Raw genomic sequence first — 20348 nt, forward strand, 5'->3', positions numbered from 1 at the left:
TTGAATGACAGGTTTAGCCTATTGCATTTTTCTTCGAACTTATCTATACTGTCTTCCAGCACACCTTTCGCAATGGATACGTCTTTATGAAAACAAACTATGAAAAAGTCATCAGCATACTGAAACAGTAAGCAGTTATGACTGTTAATATCATGTAGTTCGGCTGTGTAAAGGTTAAAAAGGGTTGGGCTGAGACAGCTACCCTGGCTAACACCTCTGTTCACCTCTACCTCGCTTTTGCCCTTTATGAGAATTCGTCTGTTAAGGAAGCTGGAGATCCAAGCCGTGAGGCTTGTATTGAACCGCATATCCCTCATCCTGTGCTCGAGTGTGTCCACTCTTACGCAGTCGAACTCTCTTTGTAAATCTAGGCAAGCTGCGACAACCTGACAACCCCTCGCCTTCAGCGCCAGAACTTTGTTGATAAGGCCGTTGATGCAAAGAGCCGTGGACCTGTTTCTCCTGAAGGCATAGGACCTGACCGGCAGCAGGTCACAGTTTGCTATGTGCTCGTCCAACTTCAACTTTATCAACCCCTCTATGGATTTAAACAGCGTGTTAATCAAACAAATCGGCCTATGGTTTTGGAAGGAAGTAGGGTCTGCATTCCTCTTGGGGATGGGTACCACTTTTATCCTGCGCCAGACTTCAGGGATGACGCCACTCAGCCATACCTTATTTATAATTTCAAAAATGTCTTGTTTTTTCCCATTTGGTAGCTTTTGAAGCATCCTGAAAGAGATGCCATCAGGGCCTCTAGCCGAATTAGGGTTCTTGGTTTTTAGGAAGGCCAGGAATTTTTCCAGTTCCAGGGGTTCCGGGTCGTCTGGTCCTAACAAGGGGGCAGGAATTTTCTTAGGGGGCCTACTGTTTGACGTGGATGGGGTTACTTTAACCATATTGAGAAAGTTTTTGTCATCTTCGTTCGTCCATTTGTTCCCTACATTTTTGATTTGACCGTATTTTTTGATGTTCTTCACCCTGCTCCACATAGAGGGCGATGAGGAGACCTCTTCTATAAACTTGGAAAAGTTGCGCTTTCTAAGATTTTTTTACGTGATTTTGTAGATTTTTGTCAGCTTCTAAGGTTGCTCTGGCATCAGCCAATTTTTTGGTGAGGTAGAATTTTTGCCTGCAAGCGTTTCTCACGCGAAAAAGTTTTTCCGTTTCCTCGTTCCACCATTTCTTAGCAACGTACTTGTTCTTGCTTGGGAATGTGACCGTGTTTTTTAAGGTCAGGGATTTCACTTTTTCATTGAGCTCCTCCAGATTTGAGAAGTCACTTGCACCCAGAATCCGGGCTATTCTGTTGTGAAGGATCTTCTTGCCTTGGAGGGGGGCATTTAGGCCTTGCACTGATAATACAATTGGGAAGTGGTTGCTGTTCGTAATTTTTGTTTTGAGGACTTGCCAGTTAATAGTTCCATTTCTGTAGTTCGAAAAAGAAAGGTCAAGAACGGAGAATTGAGATGGGCTCCTGGAGAAGGTTGGCGAACCGTCGTTTAGGCAGATAAATCCGGCCTCCCGGGTGGAATTCTCAATGCTGCGACCCTTGCGATCACAGATCGGACTTCCCCAGATAGAAGACCTAGCGTTGAAGTCCCCGCCCACTATTGAGGGTATGTCAATCGAAGCCGCGAATTCGAAAAACTTTTTTGTGCCCGATTTAAACTGTGAAACTGTTGTTGATGGCGGTGCATATATGCTAAAAATATTGAAATTGCTCTTGAGTTTTAATGTTTTTATTCCTAAAATTTCCAAGTCGTTCTCTATTTTTAAAATGCTGAATTGAATGTTTTTCCTGACGTAGATGCCAACCCCGCCGTAGCCGTCCTCTCTGGGCCTGCAGAAAAAGTTATAGTCTAAAATGCTGCAGTCCGCGTTGTTCAACACCCAAATCTCTGAGAGGATGGCAATATCTATTGCGTTCTTGTCTAGGAACATTGTGAGGAGCTGTTTGTTGTTGTTGTGTGTCAGACTTTGAATATTTAGCTGAAGAATCTTCATTGTTGGATGTTTTGAGAACCAACTGCCATCCCTTGGGCAATCTGACAACTATCCAGTTCTGCGTTGGAAGCATTGACAAGTTCTCTAATTTCCTTAATAAATTTATTCGCTAAAGAATCCCCTTTAATGATGTTGTTTGGATCAATCAGGAACGCTGTGAGTTTGGCTCCTAGTGCGTTTAGCTTATCCTGGGCCAGAGAAGATGCCACGGATGAAGATCTCACAAATTTCTCGCTCATTTGGACGTAGTCTGAGTTTATTGAGTTCTTCCACTCTGCCATGTTGGCTGCTGCCTTGGCCGCCTCTGCGTTCCGGGCGGCAACCCTATTGGATTTGGTCACTTCCGCGAAAGAGGTGACAGAATGAATTTCCCTGGCGGACTCTAAGCTGTTATTTAAGAATTCAGGGGAGCGGTTAGATTGCCAACTGGGTCTAGGAAATTCCCCTTGATCCCTTAGGTTGGGGGAAGTTCTATCAAAAAGGATCGGATATCTAGCCTTGACCTCAGCTCTAGTTAGGTTTTCCAGTGTCATACACTTTTGAATGGCGTACGCTTTTTTCCTGGCCTCACACTGCGGGTGGGTGGCAGCATGTTCTTCCTTGCAGTTAGCACAGACCAGCCCTGAGCAGATAATATCTTTGCTGTGATCTTGTCCGCATTTGAAACATTTCGCTCCACTCTTGCAATGTTGCGCCAGATGGCCAAACCTAAAACACCTGAAACATTGAATAAGCTGAACAAAAGGTTTCACTTCTACTTTAGAATATAGAAAATTGATTTTGGTTGGTAACTGCTCTCCTCTGAACCAGAGTTTCACCCTGCCAGTAGGTACACGTTCCCCCGATGCTCTATCCCTTCGCGTAATACGAACTATCTCCTCAATTGGGATATCCGAGGTTACAAGCTCCGCTAGCTGTTCCTCCGAGTAGTGCCCGGGGATCCCAAAAATTAACCCTGCTTTTTGGACGAAGTGCCTAAAGATTCGGGTTGAGTACCCTTGAGCAGAGAAAACACTGTTTTCCACTAGCCCGTTTGCACACTCCGCCGACCCGCACACAATCTTGCACCTGCCATAGCCCATTCTAGCAACCTCCTCGATATCGCTAATGCCCTGTTTCAGCAGCAGATCGGATAGATCAAACTGGTTTATAGCAATTCTGGCATTATTCGCACTCATTTTGTCGATACAAACAATGTATGGGCCTTTATGCCCCTCATAATACTTGTTAACGATGATTTTGCGATTACTTCCGTTTTTCGTACTCACGGAAGCCACACAAACCGCGTCAGTCTTCTCTCTCTCTTTCGTCGTAGAAATGTTTGATGTCATGCTTGTTGTCGTGTTCGTGGACATGTTTGTCGACACGTTCGTCGACAAGTTTGGTTTCTTGCACAGCAGTTTAGAAGCCAAAAGCTGCGGAGCCGTTTTTGCCGCCATCTTTACTCCTACCCGCATGGCGGATTTAGCTTTTCCTTCCCTTTTTTTCAGCGTTTCCATGCGAATTTTAACTCCCGTCGCCTTCTCCGTGGCCATCCTTGTCTTTCCTATGCTTGCCATGCTTCTCAGGGTCCAGACGGAGTTCCAAGAGCCGTTTTAAGAGTTATTCCGGAACGCCATGCAGTAAATTCCAGGTTTTTCGACTTAATTGATGAAGCTTTGGGAATTTCTTCGCGCCGTCTTCGTAGGCGTGTGAGGCACCCCCAGAAGCTTCGGAAAATGTCTTTTTGATTAAAACTATCAGCGAACGTCTTGAAATATGTTAATTTTTTCCTTCCGCAAACAATTTTAGGTACACGCCATACCAGTGCTGAACCAATGTGCTTTTTTTTTCGTTTCTCATGCTGATGCTAGTTTCGGTTTTCTGTTGTGCCTCCAGCATATTTGAATGTATGGGTGCACACGCATTCTCACGTACTTTTCGTGTGTGTGTTCTAGTATTGCTGGCCGCTAGAACTGAAATTTAAGTTTGGTTCTTGTTGTGGGTCTTTTGATGAACTGACCTACCGCCACAAAATAAATGAAGAATGGGCAGGGGGTGGGGGTTTGGTACACTAGGGCGCGAGAAATAAAATAAAAGCTGTTATTTGTTTGATTTATACTAAAATATATAGAATATTTCAAAAATATAATTTTTTTTTTTATATTTATTTATTAAATTAACAACAAATTATCTGTTAATAATGGTACTTATTTACTAAAGGCGGAAAAAGTACGGGTAGGTCTAGATGGAACGGCCAAGTTAATCTGACCCAAGAGAGTTTGGGAGTCAACAGTCCCGAGAAGGAGCTTGTGCACGAACATTACGCCATTGCATATTCTGCGATGGTGCAACGACGGCAGGTCAATAAGATTTAGCCTACACCGGTAGGGTGGTAAGATTCTACCCGAGTCCCAGTTAAAGTTACGAAGGGCAAAAATTAAAAATGGCTTTTGCACGGATTCAATAACAACCTGCTGCTCTTTATACTGCGGGCTCCACACACAAGAACAATACTCCAATATAGGACGTACTAACGAGATGTACAGTTGTTTCGTAACGTACGGGTCGTCAAACTCCTTGGACCAACGCTTGATGAACGCTAAAACACCCTTAGCTGTATTTACAGTTGCAGCTATATGGGTGTTGAAACACATCTTATGATCAAAAAGGACTCCGAGGTCATTTGAACTCGAAATTCGCTCAAGGACATGATTTCCTAGAACATATGAGACAAAATGAGGAGCGCGACGGTAAAATGTCATAAGTTTGCATTTGGAAAGGTTCAGAAAAAGAAGATTAGTTGAACACCACAATAGTAGTTCACTTAGATCAAGTTGAAGGCGTGTGTGCAAATACCAATCAGAGTAAGAAAGACAGATTTTGACATCATCAGCATACATTAGTGTAGTAGAGTATGTTATAACTTGAGGAAGGTCGTTCACAAATAAAATAAACAGAAGCGGGCCCAGATGACTTCCCTGTGGCACACCTGAAGTAACATTAACAGTATTTGACAACACGTTAGAAAACAAAACACGTTGAGTACGGTTAGAGAGATAGGACAAAATCCAATCTAGAAGATTCGTTGGGAACCCTAATAAAGAGAGCTTTTGAATAAGCAGAGCATGGTTCACAGAATCGAATGCCTTGCTGAAGTCCGTAAAAACTACATCCGTCTGCAAACCAATTTGAAAACCCCGGTGGATTAGGTTAGAAAACTCAAGAAGGTTAGTCGATGTTGAACGATGTCTGAAAAAACCGTGTGGCGACGGAGATATCAAGCTGCAACAAAGATGTTGCAGTTGCCGGGTGACCAGGAACTCAAGAAGCTTCGGGATGGCGGAAAGCTTTGCGATACCACGATAGTTTTCAATGTTTGATCTTGAACCTTTTTTGTGAAGCGGAATGATGTAGGACTCATTCCAAAATACTGGGAGACAAGACTGTTCCAAGGAGAGGTTGAAGAGAAAGGTCAAGGGTTTGCAAAGGGACTGGGCACAGTGTTTTAAAATGCGTTGTAAATAAGAGACGAGTACGTTGTTTGGAAAAAGGTAGCGAATAAATTTGCAATACCAACAGCAGAAGCTTCTGTTTTGTTCTGGTAATGAAGGGACGGAGGAAAAGCGTTTGACTTACGCCTAGAGTTAACGAACGAATAGAATTTTTTAGGATCACCACGAATGTTACTACTACATTGTGAAAGGTAATGATTATAACACTGACTATTGACGGCAAGGAACAGAGAGCGAGCGGAGGAGTATAGAGCTAAGGCCAACGTGGAGCCCGACTTCTGGTACTTTTTATAGAGCCGGGATTTATTATTTTTTAAGTATGACAAATACTTGGAGAACCAGGGAGGCTTGGACGATACGGGTACAGTGATATCTGGAACAAACGTATTAAGGGCGGAGTAAATAGAACTATAAAACGAGTTAACAGTTGCATCTATGTTCGGTAATGAATAAAGAAACGACCAACCAACACGCGAGAGATGTAGATCTAAATCGATAAAGATTGTTTTGCGAAAACACTTTATGTGACAAGGAGCCATGGAACTGTCAGCAGCACCAGATCGTGTACACTCCAGGGATATCGACAAAGTTGGATGGTAAGGATCTTCAGGGAGTGATATTGGGCTTGCTCTAGATACCGTAGCAAGAGAAGCATCGTTAACAAACACGAGGTCAAGAAGTCTGTTCCTAATGTTTTTAACGGCATTAATTTGGACAAGGGAAATATCCCATTAGCCCATTGATAGCGTCATTATGGCAATTGGGAAACAACAGGTTAGCATCATCACAAGGCAGCCAAGAAAGAAATGTGAGGTTAAAGTCCCCCATGACAATAACTCGATCATTGCACCCTAATGCAGATACGACAGTATTAATTGCTGAGAGGTGGTGTAAGTAAAGCTCAGCATCGGACCTGGGAGGAATGTAAGAGCAGGTTAAATAGAAAAATGCCGAGCCAACACGAACTTTGACTGCAACAAATTCAATTCCATGGATGTTATTGAATGGGAATAACTCAGATGAGAAAACAGATTTGACTGCAATCAGAACCCCACCTGCAAAAGATGGGCGGTCCATTCTATAAATAGTGTAACTATCAATGAAAATTTCATGATCATTGACAGAAGAGTTAAGCCAGGTTTCGGTGAACGCGATGGCATCGAAATCAAAGGACGCACTATTAGTATGAGTTTGACGCAATTCGCCCAATAAACTGCGAACGTTCTGATAGTGCATGGAAAAATGGTACATCAGTTTTTTGGAGCAGGTTCGGTAATTCTTGGATTCGAGCTCGAATCTTTGAGAAGGAACTCATGCATAATTGTATGCTCAGGCTATATTGACGGTTCTAGAGAACTGGATAGTAAAGAATCAGGGAGAAGAACTTTAAAGGATGATATGTTGCGCTTATGTTTAAATGTAAATTTAGTCACAACTATATCATCAGGCGAAGTGTTAAGTTTAGAGGAAAGATGTTGTTTAACATCCTCCGTTGTAGCCTCAGGAAGAAGACGAGAAACAAATATTGCTTTCCGAGGGACCACTGCTCTAAGTTGAAGTCCCGAGCGAGATCGAGATGGTGGAGCCACTCCTAAAAGAGATCTCGGTGCTGGGGCAGATGAATTGGCAGCAACGGCTGGAGCAGGAGCACACCCGCACTAGGAGCACTTACCACGTCAGAAGTGACGGCAGCAGAAACTGCAGCGATGGGATTGATGCTGTTGGGAGCTGGGATGCTCGAAGGAAGCACATTGCTCGGTGTAAAGAACACCGGAGCCACCGTTGGCGGATTTACAGATAACGGCGAGGCATGACCACACGGAGTAACAAATGCTTCCGATGGATGAAGGAGGGAGGCAGGCGTAACAATCGGATTAGGTTGCAAGAGATTGGTATCATTATGCGGAATTTTCCGTCTAGGCGATTCGCTCAATAGTTTGAGCCCAAAAAACTGCGATTCAAGCGCCAGAAATTTCTCATTGAGAGCCACAAATTGTTTCCGGACATCCAGAAACCCAGTTCGAGTCTGTCTCATAAATGTGCGCATTTCGGCCTCAATCTCCCGACAAGCCAGACATGACCAAGACAGGCCCATGCGTTTCGAGATCAGATCATTTAGCCGGCCAAAATTTCCGCCACCAGCACATTTTATGTGGACAAAATTGTCGCACAGCCAGCAGCTATGGAATGAATCACCAATGATTACACCACCGAATTCAAATTTCTTTGCACTACAAACGATTGCCATTATTGACAGCAGTAGAATCACTGTGCACTGGGAGAGAAGACAGCAGAGCGAGCCCGAAAATCAGCAGCAGCGGCAATAATTCAGAGCAGATGATCCAACGAAGTGCAGGAAACGAGCAGTAAACTCACCAAAGCAGAGACACAAAAGAAAAGTCCACAAAGAGGGAGAGTATAGGCAATCCAGAGAGAGTGAGAGCAAAAATGCGAGCAGCAGGCCCGCTTATGCTGACGAGAGAGTGTGGGCGATGCAAACGCTGATGCGCGAGAACAGTACACACCGAAGAAGCGATAACGAAAAGCAGACTGGGCAAAAAACAATAACAAATTGCCTGCACGAGTCCGATGCGTTACGTTGCGAATATTGTATTTATATTAAACACTTGTTTACAAACGAAACACTGGTGATTAACACAAAGTAAAATTAAATTAAAGAGATGCGATGATATATCAAAACAAAGTCACAACAATGTTGTATGATATTTAAGCAAAGGGCGGAGAATGCAGGAGCAAGAAAAAAAACACAACCGGCTTAAGCCAGAGCTAGAAGCGAAACTGATACAAATATAATAATAATATATAACAATAACTAATTTATAACATTTATTTCCTTATTTTAAACAGATTGATTTATAAAATTATGTAAACACCGTCGGTTCTCGACTTCTTTGTTTATTATAACTAAAATAATGATGTATCTAAACATACGATATAAGAAAATATATATATAGTGACATATCTATAGTCCATGCTCCGCATACCCTTGTCTATGTCTATTACCCTGCACCCACAATACTATAAACAAGACGACACCCTCAGCTTCGAACCCTCATAAACAATCTCACGCTCGAAATGGACCACGCGTAGCCGATTGCAGGCAATGTAAACAAACACCCTAAACTGGAAGTTGAACATAAAACAATAGATGCCGCACTAAAATCCAGCCGCACTAGAATCCAGCCGCACCAGAATCACGCCACTCTTCAGAGATCAATTACTAATCGATTCTCAAGAATCACACCATCCTAGCTGACCAATCAGAGGCCCTATTCTCAGCCACCCCCAAGTAATGCAACACCGATCATACGCAGCGGAAGCCTTTCATCAAAAGCCGCCTTTCCCACATATCGATCGAGTCACGTACTCCATCTCCGAAGCCGAAGTCGAAGCCAACGCCTCCGAATCCAAATCCGAATCCCAAACCGAGCATCATAATATAAATAGTCTGCATCTAAGAAGCCAACTGAGTTCTGTTCAAGACAAACGTCAATCGCGACACCGTCGGAGAATTCAACCAAAGTTAATTCCGTTCAAGACATCAGACCTCAGTCATCGTCGGGGAAATAACTAACCAATGTACGCTAAGTTTAAGTGAAAGAATAAAACCTTTTTTAAGACTTAAACTGAAGTGTCGCATATTTAACTGGCGCAGCCGGTAGGATCTCAGTTAAAAGTGAATCCTTTTTTTTTTAAGACGATCAATTGGCGTAGTGACAGTTACAGTGCGTAATAACCTACAGTGATCAGAGAAAAAGTAACGCTAATACTAAAGAGATCCGCCAAAGAATCTACACACGATCGAACTCAATTAATATTAGGAAAACATAAATAAATAAAAAGAAATCAACATGCCGCTAACAGAAATACACCTGAACCAAGCCTTGAAGTCAATCAGGCAAATTCCACCATACGACGGACGCCAAGAACGCCTAAGCTCGTTCATAAGCAGGATCGAGTACATCTCCGAATTGTACCCAACAGAAGACATCCGGCAACAAAGCATCATGTACGGAGCCACTGAGGGTCAACTGTGCGGACGAGCACAACTTTTATCACAAAGCCTTCAACCCAACACCTGGACCGATCTAAAAGCAGCCCTAATCAGCAAATTCAACAACCACACTCCATACGAAACGCGCTACAACAATTACACGACACCAAATTCAATGGGAATATTCGTAAGTTCGTAGAGGAACTAGAAATTAAGTCAAATTTTATAGTAAGTAAACTAAATCTGGAGACTAGCCCAGAAAATAAGATAATCTTTAAAAAACGCTCTGGCAAATGCCACCAGACATACCATAGAAGATGCTCTACCCAATAAACTGCTCATCATTTTAGCAAAGAAAGACATTTCTACTATGGCTAATCTAGAAAAATCAGCTCAAGAGTTAGGAATCTACGAAAAATTCGTAACTGATAACAAGAATCACGAACATTCAAGAAACGGAAATAACAATCGTAGGAATGTTGGAACTTATTACCCTCGCTATAGTAGTAACGATTATAACAATCAAAACCCAAGTACTTCCAGAAATAATCATGGATCGAATCGAAATAATTCAGGAAATAATGCCGTAAATAATAAAGGATTATTTAACGAATTTAGAAATTCCTTAAACCAGGGCAGAGTACAGAATCCCACAAACTATCAAATCAATCAGACACAGGCAGGTAGCAGTGCACCAAATCAGCCAGTCAAACGATCTAGGGAAAGCCAAAGCGGACAAATGAAAATGGATGTAAATTTTCAGCAGAGTGCCTCGGAAGAAATCGAGGAAGACCATGTATAGAAATAATCGTAAATAATAAAAAATTAAGAGGTATCGCGGACTCGGGATCGTCAATAAATATAATAAAAAAAAACTATACAGATTCCAAAGTCGATAGCGACAACCTCACCGTCCATACCATCAATGGACCCGTCCGTCTGACTAAGGGCATTACACGTAATGCAACCAAAAATTGTCCGACAAAACAAAAGTTTTATATTCATAATTTTTCTGAAAATTATGATATACTCTTAGGCAGAGAATATTTGATGGCCAGCAAAGCCGTCATCGATTACTGAAACGAAACGGTAACGTTAGGAGAAAGGTCATACCCAATCATCCAAAGTAGAGAAGCAATTGCCGACGGCAAGACCGCACACAAAGGTGTTAAGCCATCTTCAAAGGAAGATATATCTACACCTAAGTGCCTTGACCCATCTCCTTAAGGAGAGCAATACTTCGCTTCCGCATTAGAGAATGAATTAAGGGAATGCAACCAGCTAAGGTTGGAACATTTAAATGACGAAGAAAAGGAGAAACTAAAGAAAGTTCTCTATGAATTTAAGGACGTGCAGTATAAAGAAGGTGACATTTTGACCTTCACTAGTACTATAAAGCCGTCTTCGTAGGCGTGTGAGGCACCCCCAGAAGCTTCGGAAAATGTCTTTTTGATTAAAACTATCAGCGAACGTCTTGAAATATGTTAATTTTTTCCTTCCGCAAACAATTTTAGGTACACGCCATACCAGTGCTGAACCAATGTGCTTTTTTTTTCGTTTCTCATGCTGATGCTAGTTTCGGTTTTCTGTTGTGCCTCCAGCATATTTGAATGTATGGGTGCACACGCATTCTCACGTACTTTTCGTGTGTGTGTTCTAGTATTGCTGGCCGCTAGAACTGAAATTTAAGTTTGGTTCTTGTTGTGGGTCTTTTGATGAACTGACCTACCGCCACAAAATAAATGAAGAATGGGCAGGGGGTGGGGGTTTGGTACACTAGGGCGCGAGAAATAAAATAAAAGCTGTTATTTGTTTGATTTATACTAAAATATATAGAATATTTCAAAAATATATTTTTTTTTTTATATTTATTTATTAAATGAACAACAAATTATCTGTTAATAATGGTACTTATTTACTAAAGGCGGAAAAAGTACGGGTAGGTCTAGATGGAACGGCCAAGTTAATCTGACCCAAGAGAGTTTGGGAGTCAACAGTCCCGAGAAGGAGCTTGTGCACGAACATTACGCCATTGCATATTCTGCGATGGTGCAACGACGGCAGGTCAATAAGATTTAGCCTACACCGGTAGGGTGGTAAGATTCTACCCGAGTCCCAGTTAAAGTTACGAAGGGCAAAAATTAAAAATGGCTTTTGCACGGATTCAATAACAACCTGCTGCTCTTTATACTGCGGGCTCCACACACAAGAACAATACTCCAATATAGGACGTACTAACGAGATGTACAGTTGTTTCGTAACGTACGGGTCGTCAAACTCCTTGGACCAACGCTTGATGAACGCTAAAACACCCTTAGCTGTATTTACAGTTGCAGCTATATGGGTGTTGAAACACATCTTATGATCAAAAAGGACTCCGAGGTCATTTGAACTCGAAATTCGCTCAAGGACATGATTTCCTAGAACATATGAGACAAAATGAGGAGCGCGACGGTAAAATGTCATAAGTTTGCATTTGGAAAGGTTCAGAAAAAGAAGATTAGTTGAACACCACAATAGTAGTTCACTTAGATCAAGTTGAAGGCGTGTGTGCAAATACCAATCAGAGTAAGAAAGACAGATTTTGACATCATCAGCATACATTAGTGTAGTAGAGTATGTTATAACTTGAGGAAGGTCGTTCACAAATAAAATAAACAGAAGCGGGCCCAGATGACTTCCCTGTGGCACACCTGAAGTAACATTAACAGTATTTGACAACACGTTAGAAAACAAAACACGTTGAGTACGGTTAGAGAGATAGGACAAAATCCAATCTAGAAGATTCGTTGGGAACCCTAATAAAGAGAGCTTTTGAATAAGCAGAGCATGGTTCACAGAATCGAATGCCTTGCTGAAGTCCGTAAAAACTACATCCGTCTGCAAACCAATTTGAAAACCCCGGTGGATTAGGTTAGAAAACTCAAGAAGGTTAGTCGATGTTGAACGATGTCTGAAAAAACCGTGTGGCGACGGAGATATCAAGCTGCAACAAAGATGTTGCAGTTGCCGGGTGACCAGGAACTCAAGAAGCTTCGGGATGGCGGAAAGCTTTGCGATACCACGATAGTTTTCAATGTTTGATCTTGAACCTTTTTTGTGAAGCGGAATGATGTAGGACTCATTCCAAAATACTGGGAGACAAGACTGTTCCAAGGAGAGGTTGAAGAGAAAGGTCAAGGGTTTGCAAAGGGACTGGGCACAGTGTTTTAAAATGCGTTGTAAATAAGAGACGAGTACGTTGTTTGGAAAAAGGTAGCGAATAAATTTGCAATACCAGCAGCAGAAGCTTCTGTTTTGTTCTGGTAATGAAGGGACGGAGGAAAAGCGTTTGACTTACGCCTAGAGTTAACGAACGAATAGAATTTTTTAGGATCACCACGAATGTTACTACTACATTGTGAAAGGTAATGATTATAACACTGACTATTGACGGCAAGGAACAGAGAGCGAGCGGAGGAGTATAGAGCTAAGGCCAACGTGGAGCCCGACTTCTGGTACTTTTTATAGAGCCGGGATTTATTATTTTTTAAGTATGACAAATACTTGGAGAACCAGGGAGGCTTGGACGATACGGGTACAGTGATATCTGGAACAAACGTATTAAGGGCGGAGTAAATAGAACTATAAAACGAGTTAACAGTTGCATCTATGTTCGGTAATGAATAAAGAAACAACCAACCAACACGCGAGAGATGTAGATCTAAATCGATAAAGATTGTTTTGCGAAAACACTTTATGTGACAAGGAGCCATGGAACTGTCAGCAGCACCAGATCGTGTACACTCCAGGGATATCGACAAAGTTGGATGGTAAGGATCTTCAGGGAGTGATATTGGGCTTGCTCTAGATACCGTAGCAAGAGAAGCATCGTTAACAAACACGAGGTCAAGAAGTCTGTTCCTAATGTTTTTAACGGCATTAATTTGGACAAGGGAAATATCCCATTAGCCCATTGATAGCGTCATTATGGCAATTGGGAAACAACAGGTTAGCATCATCACAAGGCAGCCAAGAAAGAAATGTGAGGTTAAAGTCCCCCATGACAATAACTCGATCATTGCACCCTAATGCAGATACGACAGTATTAATTGCTGAGAGGTGGTGTAAGTAAAGCTCAGCATCGGACCTGGGAGGAATGTAAGAGCAGGTTAAATAGAAAAATGCCGAGCCAACACGAACTTTGACTGCAACAAATTCAATTCCATGGATGTTATTGAATGGGAATAACTCAGATGAGAAAACAGATTTGACTGCAATCAGAACCCCACCTGCAAAAGATGGGCGGTCCATTCTATAAATAGTGTAACTATCAATGAAAATTTCATGATCATTGACAGAAGAGTTAAGCCAGGTTTCGGTGAACGCGATGGCATCGAAATCAAAGGACGCACTATTAGTATGAGTTTGACGCAATTCGCCCAACAAACTGCGAACGTTCTGATAGTGCATGGAAAAATGGTACATCAGTTTTTTGGAGCAGGTTCGGTAATTCTTGGATTCGAGCTCGAATCTTTGAGAAGGAACTCATGCATAATTGTATGCTCAGGCTATATTGACGGTTCTAGAGAACTGGATAGTAAAGAATCAGGGAGAAGAACTTTAAAGGATGATATGTTGCGCTTATGTTTAAATGTAAATTTAGTCACAACTATATCATCAGGCGAAGTGTTAAGTTTAGAGGAAAGATGTTGTTTAACATCCTCCGTTGTAGCCTCAGGAAGAAGACGAGAAACAAATATTGCTTTCCGAGGGACCACTGCTCTAAGTTGAAGTCCCGAGCGAGATCGAGATGGTGGAGCCACTCCTAAAAGAGATCTCGGTGCTGGGGCAGATGAATTGGCAGCAACGGCTGGAGCAGGAGCACACCCGCACTAGGAGCACTTACCACGTCAGAAGTGACGGCAGCAGAAACTGCAGCGATGGGATTGATGCTGTTGGGAGCTGGGATGCTCGAAGGAAGCACATTGCTCGGTGTAAAGAACACCGGAGCCACCGTTGGCGGATTTACAGATAACGGCGAGGCATGACCACACGGAGTAACAAATGCTTCCGATGGATGAAGGAGGGAGGCAGGCGTAACAATCGGATTAGGTTGCAAGAGATTGGTATCATTATGCGGAATTTTCCGTCTAGGCGATTCGCTCAATAGTTTGAGCCCAAAAAACTGCGATTCAAGCGCCAGAAATTTCTCATTGAGAGCCACAAATTGTTTCCGGACATCCAGAAACCCAGTTCGAGTCTGTCTCATAAATGTGCGCATTTCGGCCTCAATCTCCCGACAAGCCAGACATGACCAAGACAGGCCCATGCGTTTCGAGATCAGATCATTTAGCCGTCCAAAATTTCCGCCACCAGCACATTTTATGTGGACAAAATTGTCGCACAGCCAGCAGCTATGGAATGAATCACCAATGATTACACCACCGAATTCAAATTTCTTTGCACTACAAACGATTGCCATTATTGACAGCAGTAGAATCACTGTGCACGAATAATAAAAGAACAGAGTGAGAGCGCAGGTAAAATGGGAGAGAAGACAGCAGAGCGAGCCCGAAAATCAGCAGCAGCGGCAATAATTCAGAGCAGATGATCCAACGAAGTGCAGGAAACGAGCAGTAAACTCACCAAAGCAGAGACACAAAAGAAAAGTCCACAAAGAGGGAGAGTATAGGCAATCCAGAGAGAGTGAGAGCAAAAATGCGAGCAGCAGGCCCGCTTATGCTGACGAGAGAGTGTGGGCGATGCAAACGCTGATGCGCGAGAACAGTACACACCGAAGAAGCGATAACGAAAAGCAGACTGGGCAAAAAACAATAACAAATTGCCTGCACGAGTCCGATGCGTTACGTTGCGAATATTGTATTTATATTAAACACTTGTTTACAAACGAAACACTGGTGATTAACACAAAGTAAAATTAAATTAAAGAGATGCGATGATATATCAAAACAAAGTCACAACAATGTTGTATGATATTTAAGCAAAGGGCGGAGAATGCAGGAGCAAGAAAAAAAACACAACCGGCTTAAGCCAGAGCTAGAAGCGAAACTGATACAAATATAATAATAATATATAACAATAACTAATTTATAACATTTATTTCCTTATTTTAAACAGATTGATTTATAAAATTATGTAAACACCGTCGGTTCTCGACTTCTTTGTTTATTATAACTAAAATAATGATGTATCTAAACATACGATATAAGAAAATATATATATAGTGACATATCTATAGTCCATGCTCCGCATACCCTTGTCTATGTCTATTACCCTGCACCCACAATACTATAAACAAGACGACACCCTCAGCTTCGAACCCTCATAAACAATCTCACGCTCGAAATGGACCACGCGTAGCCGATTGCAGGCAATGTAAACAAACACCCTAAACTGGAAGTTGAACATAAAACAATAGATGCCGCACTAAAATCCAGCCGCACTAGAATCCAGCCGCACCAGAATCACGCCACTCTTCAGAGATCAATTACTAATCGATTCTCAAGAATCACACCATCATAGCTGACCAATCAGAGGCCCTATTCTCAGCCACCCCCAAGTAATGCAACACCGATCATACGCAGCGGAAGCCTTTCATCAAAAGCCGCCTTTCCCACATATCGATCGAGTCACGTACTCCATCTCCGAAGCCGAAGTCGAAGCCAACGCCTCCGAATCCAAATCCGAATCCCAAACCGAGCATCATAATATAAATAGTCTGCATCTAAGAAGCCAACTGAGTTCTGTTCAAGACAAACGTCAATCGCGACACCGTCGGAGAATTCAACCAAAGTTAATTCCGTTCAAGACATCAGACCTCAGTCATCGTCGGGGAAATAACTAACCAATGTACGCTAAGTTTAAGTGAAAGAATAAAACCTTTTTTAAGACTTAAACTGAAGTGTCGCATATTTAACTGGCGCAGCCGGTAGGATCTCAGTTAAAAGTGAATCCTTTTTTTTTTAAGACGATCAATTGGCGTAGTGACAGTTACAGTGCGTAATAACCTACAGTGATCAGAGAAAAAGTAACGCTAATACTAAAGAGATCCGCCAAAGAATCTACACACGATCGAACTCAATTAATATTAGGAAAACATAAATAAATAAAAAGAAATCAACATGCCGCTAACAGAAATACACCTGAACCAAGCCTTGAAGTCAATCAGGCAAATTCCACCATACGACGGACGCCAAGAACGCCTAAGCTCGTTCATAAGCAGGATCGAGTACATCTCCGAATTGTACCCAACAGAAGACATCCGGCAACAAAGCATCATGTACGGAGCCACTGAGGGTCAACTGTGCGGACGAGCACAACTTTTATCACAAAGCCTTCAACCCAACACCTGGACCGATCTAAAAGCAGCCCTAATCAGCAAATTCAACAACCACACTCCATACGAAACGCTGCTACAACAATTACACGACACCAAATTCAATGGGAATATTCGTATGTTCGTAGAGGAACTAGAAATTAAGTCAAATTTTATAGTAAGTAAACTAAATCTGGAGACTAGCCCAGAAAATAAGATAATCTTTAAAAAACGCTCTGGCAAATGCCACCAGACATACCATAGAAGATGCTCTACCCAATAAACTGCTCATCATTTTAGCAAAGAAAGACATTTCTACTATGGCTAATCTAGAAAAATCAGCTCAAGAGTTAGGAATCTACGAAAAATTCGTAACTGATAACAAGAATCACGAACATTCAAGAAACGGAAATAACAATCGTAGGAATGTTGGAACTTATTACCCTCGCTATAGTAGTAACGATTATAACAATCAAAACCCAAGTACTTCCAGAAATAATCATGGATCGAATCGAAATAATTCAGGAAATAATGCCGTAAATAATAAAGGATTATTTAACGAATTTAGAAATTCCTTAAACCAGGGCAGAGTACAGAATCCCACAAACTATCAAATCAATCAGACACAGGCAGGTAGCAGTGCACCAAATCAGCCAGTCAAACGATCTAGGGAAAGCCAAAGCGGACAAATGAAAATGGATGTAAATTTTCAGCAGAGTGCCTCGGAAGAAATCGAGGAAGACCATGTATAGAAATAATCGTAAATAATAAAAAATTAAGAGGTATCGCGGACTCGGGATCGTCAATAAATATAATAAAAAAAAACTATACAGATTCCAAAGTCGATAGCGACAACCTCACCGTCCATACCATCAATGGACCCGTCCGTCTGACTAAGGGCATTACACGTAATGCAACCAAAAATTGTCCGACAAAACAAAAGTTTTATATTCATAATTTTTCTGAAAATTATGATATACTCTTAGGCAGAGAATATTTGATGGCCAGCAAAGCCGTCATCGATTACCGAAACGAAACGGTAACGTTAGGAGAAAGGTCATACCCAATCATCCAAAGTAGAGAAGCAATTGCCGACGGCAAGACCGCACACAAAGGTGTTAAGCCATCTTCAAAGGAAGATATATCTACACCTAAGTGCCTTGACCCATCTCCTGAAGGAGAGCAATACTTCGCTTCCGCATTAGAGAATGAATTAAGGGAATGCAACCAGCTAAGGTTGGAACATTTAAATGACGAAGAAAAGGAGAAACTAAAGAAAGTTCTCTATGAATTTAAGGACGTGCAGTATAAAGAAGGTGACATTTTGACCTTCACTAGTACTATAAAGCACGAAATTAAAACCCATCACGAAGATCCTGTATATCGTCGACCATATAAATATGCTCAAATACACGATCAAGAAGTGACTCAACAAATCAAAGATATGATTAGACAGGGAATCATTCGTAAGTCGAATTCTCCCTATTGTGCACCCATCGCTATGATACCAAAGAAAATAGATGCTTCAGGAAAGCAGAAATATCGTATGGTAGTAGATTATAGAAGTCTAAACGAGGTGACAATCAAGGATAAATTTCCTACACCCAGAATGGACGAAATACTAGATAAACTAGGTAGGTGCCAATATTTCACAACAATCGATTTAGCTACGGGATTCCATCAAATTCCTATGGAACCTAGCTCAATCCTAAAAACAGCTTTCTCCACGAAGCATGGTCATTACGAGTTCACTCGTATGCCCTTTGGGCTAACCACTGCCCCCGCTACCTTCCAAAGATGTATGAACAATCTGCTAGAAGAGTTAATCTTCAAAGATTGCCTCGTATACTTAGACGACATCATTATATTTTCCACTTCATTGGAAGAACACCTGTTGTCACTAAGGAGAGTATTTGGAAAGTTGAGAGACGCCAACTTAAAGCTACAAATGGATAAGTGTGAATTCCTGAAGAAAGAAACGGAATTCCTAGGCCATGTAGTAACAACTAACGGCATAGTTCCTAATCCAAAGAAAATATCTGCCATAATAAACTTCCCAATACCCAATACAACCACAAAAATAAAATCATTCATAGGTTTATGTGGATTCTATAGGAAATTCATTCCCAACTTCGCTAATATAGCAAAACCTATGACACTCAAATTAAAGAAACGAGCAGTCATAGACCCAACAGAGGAAAAATACGTCGAGGCCTTCGAAAAATTGAAAGTACTTATCACCTCAGACCCCATCCTCGCATTCCCAGATTTCAACAAAATGTTCACGGTAACAACCGATGCAAGTAACATTCCATTAGGAGCAGTGTTATCGCAAGACCACAACCCAATCTGCTATGCACGTAGAACCTTAAACGAACACGAAATCAATTATTCAGCAATAGAAAAGGAATTACTAGCTATAGTTTGGGCAACTAAGTATTTCAGATCATACCTGTTTGGTAGAACGTTTGAGATATTGAGTGATCACAAACCCTTGATTTGGTTGAATAACCTCAAGGAACCAAATATGAAGCTACAACGATGGAAGATCAAATTAAATGAATTTGACTTCAAAATAAAATATTTACCCGGAAAGGAGAACCATGTAGCCGATGCGCTATCAAGAGTAAAGATTAACGAAAACCTACTCGGGGAAACCATTAATAGTGATTGTGCAACGGTCCATAGCGCGCAAGAAGATAATACAAATTATATTCCACTTACAGAGAGACCAATCAATTACTATAATAGGCAAATAGAACTGATTAAAGGTAATGAGGATAAGGTAGAAACATCCCACTATTTCCACAAGATACTGATAAAAATCACATATACCGAAATGACAGAATCATTAGCAAAAGATATAATAAAGGAATATGTGTGTACCAAAAAGAGTGCACTATATTTCCATAACGAAGTAGACTTCCCACTGTTCCAAAGGGCATTCCTGGAGATAATCAGTCCAAATCACTTCACTAAACTGATTAAATCCAGTACCAAACTCATAAATATTCCCAACTACTCCGAATTCAAAGAACAAATATTGAAGAATCATAAAGAGCTACTTCACCCAGGTATCGAAAAGACCACTAATTGGTTTAAAGGAAAATTCTACTACCCCGATTATCAAAAGTTAATCCAAAATATTATCAATGAGTGTCCTATGTGCAACGTTGCTAAAACTGAGCATCGTAACACCAATCTAACCTTCGAAATCACCCCTGAAATACAAAATATCAGAGAAAAGTATGTCATGGATTTCTATTTGGTAGGCAATCAACAATTCCTATCATGCATTGATGTATATTCTAAATTCGCTACCCTTGTAGAAGTTAAGAGTCGTGACTGGTTAGAAACCAAGAGAGCCATCATAAAAGTCTTTAACGAAATGGGCAAGCCACAGGGAATTAAAGCCGACAAAGATTCAGCCTTTATGTGCGCAGCATTGCAAGCATGGTTGAATGCGGAAAATGTGAAAATCGAAATCACCACCAGTAAAAACGGAGTTTCTGAT

The sequence above is a fragment of the Drosophila miranda genome, chromosome XR (genome assembly GCF_003369915.1).
Source record: "Drosophila miranda strain MSH22 chromosome XR, D.miranda_PacBio2.1, whole genome shotgun sequence".
NCBI classification, from domain to species: Eukaryota; Metazoa; Arthropoda; class Insecta; order Diptera; family Drosophilidae; genus Drosophila; species Drosophila miranda.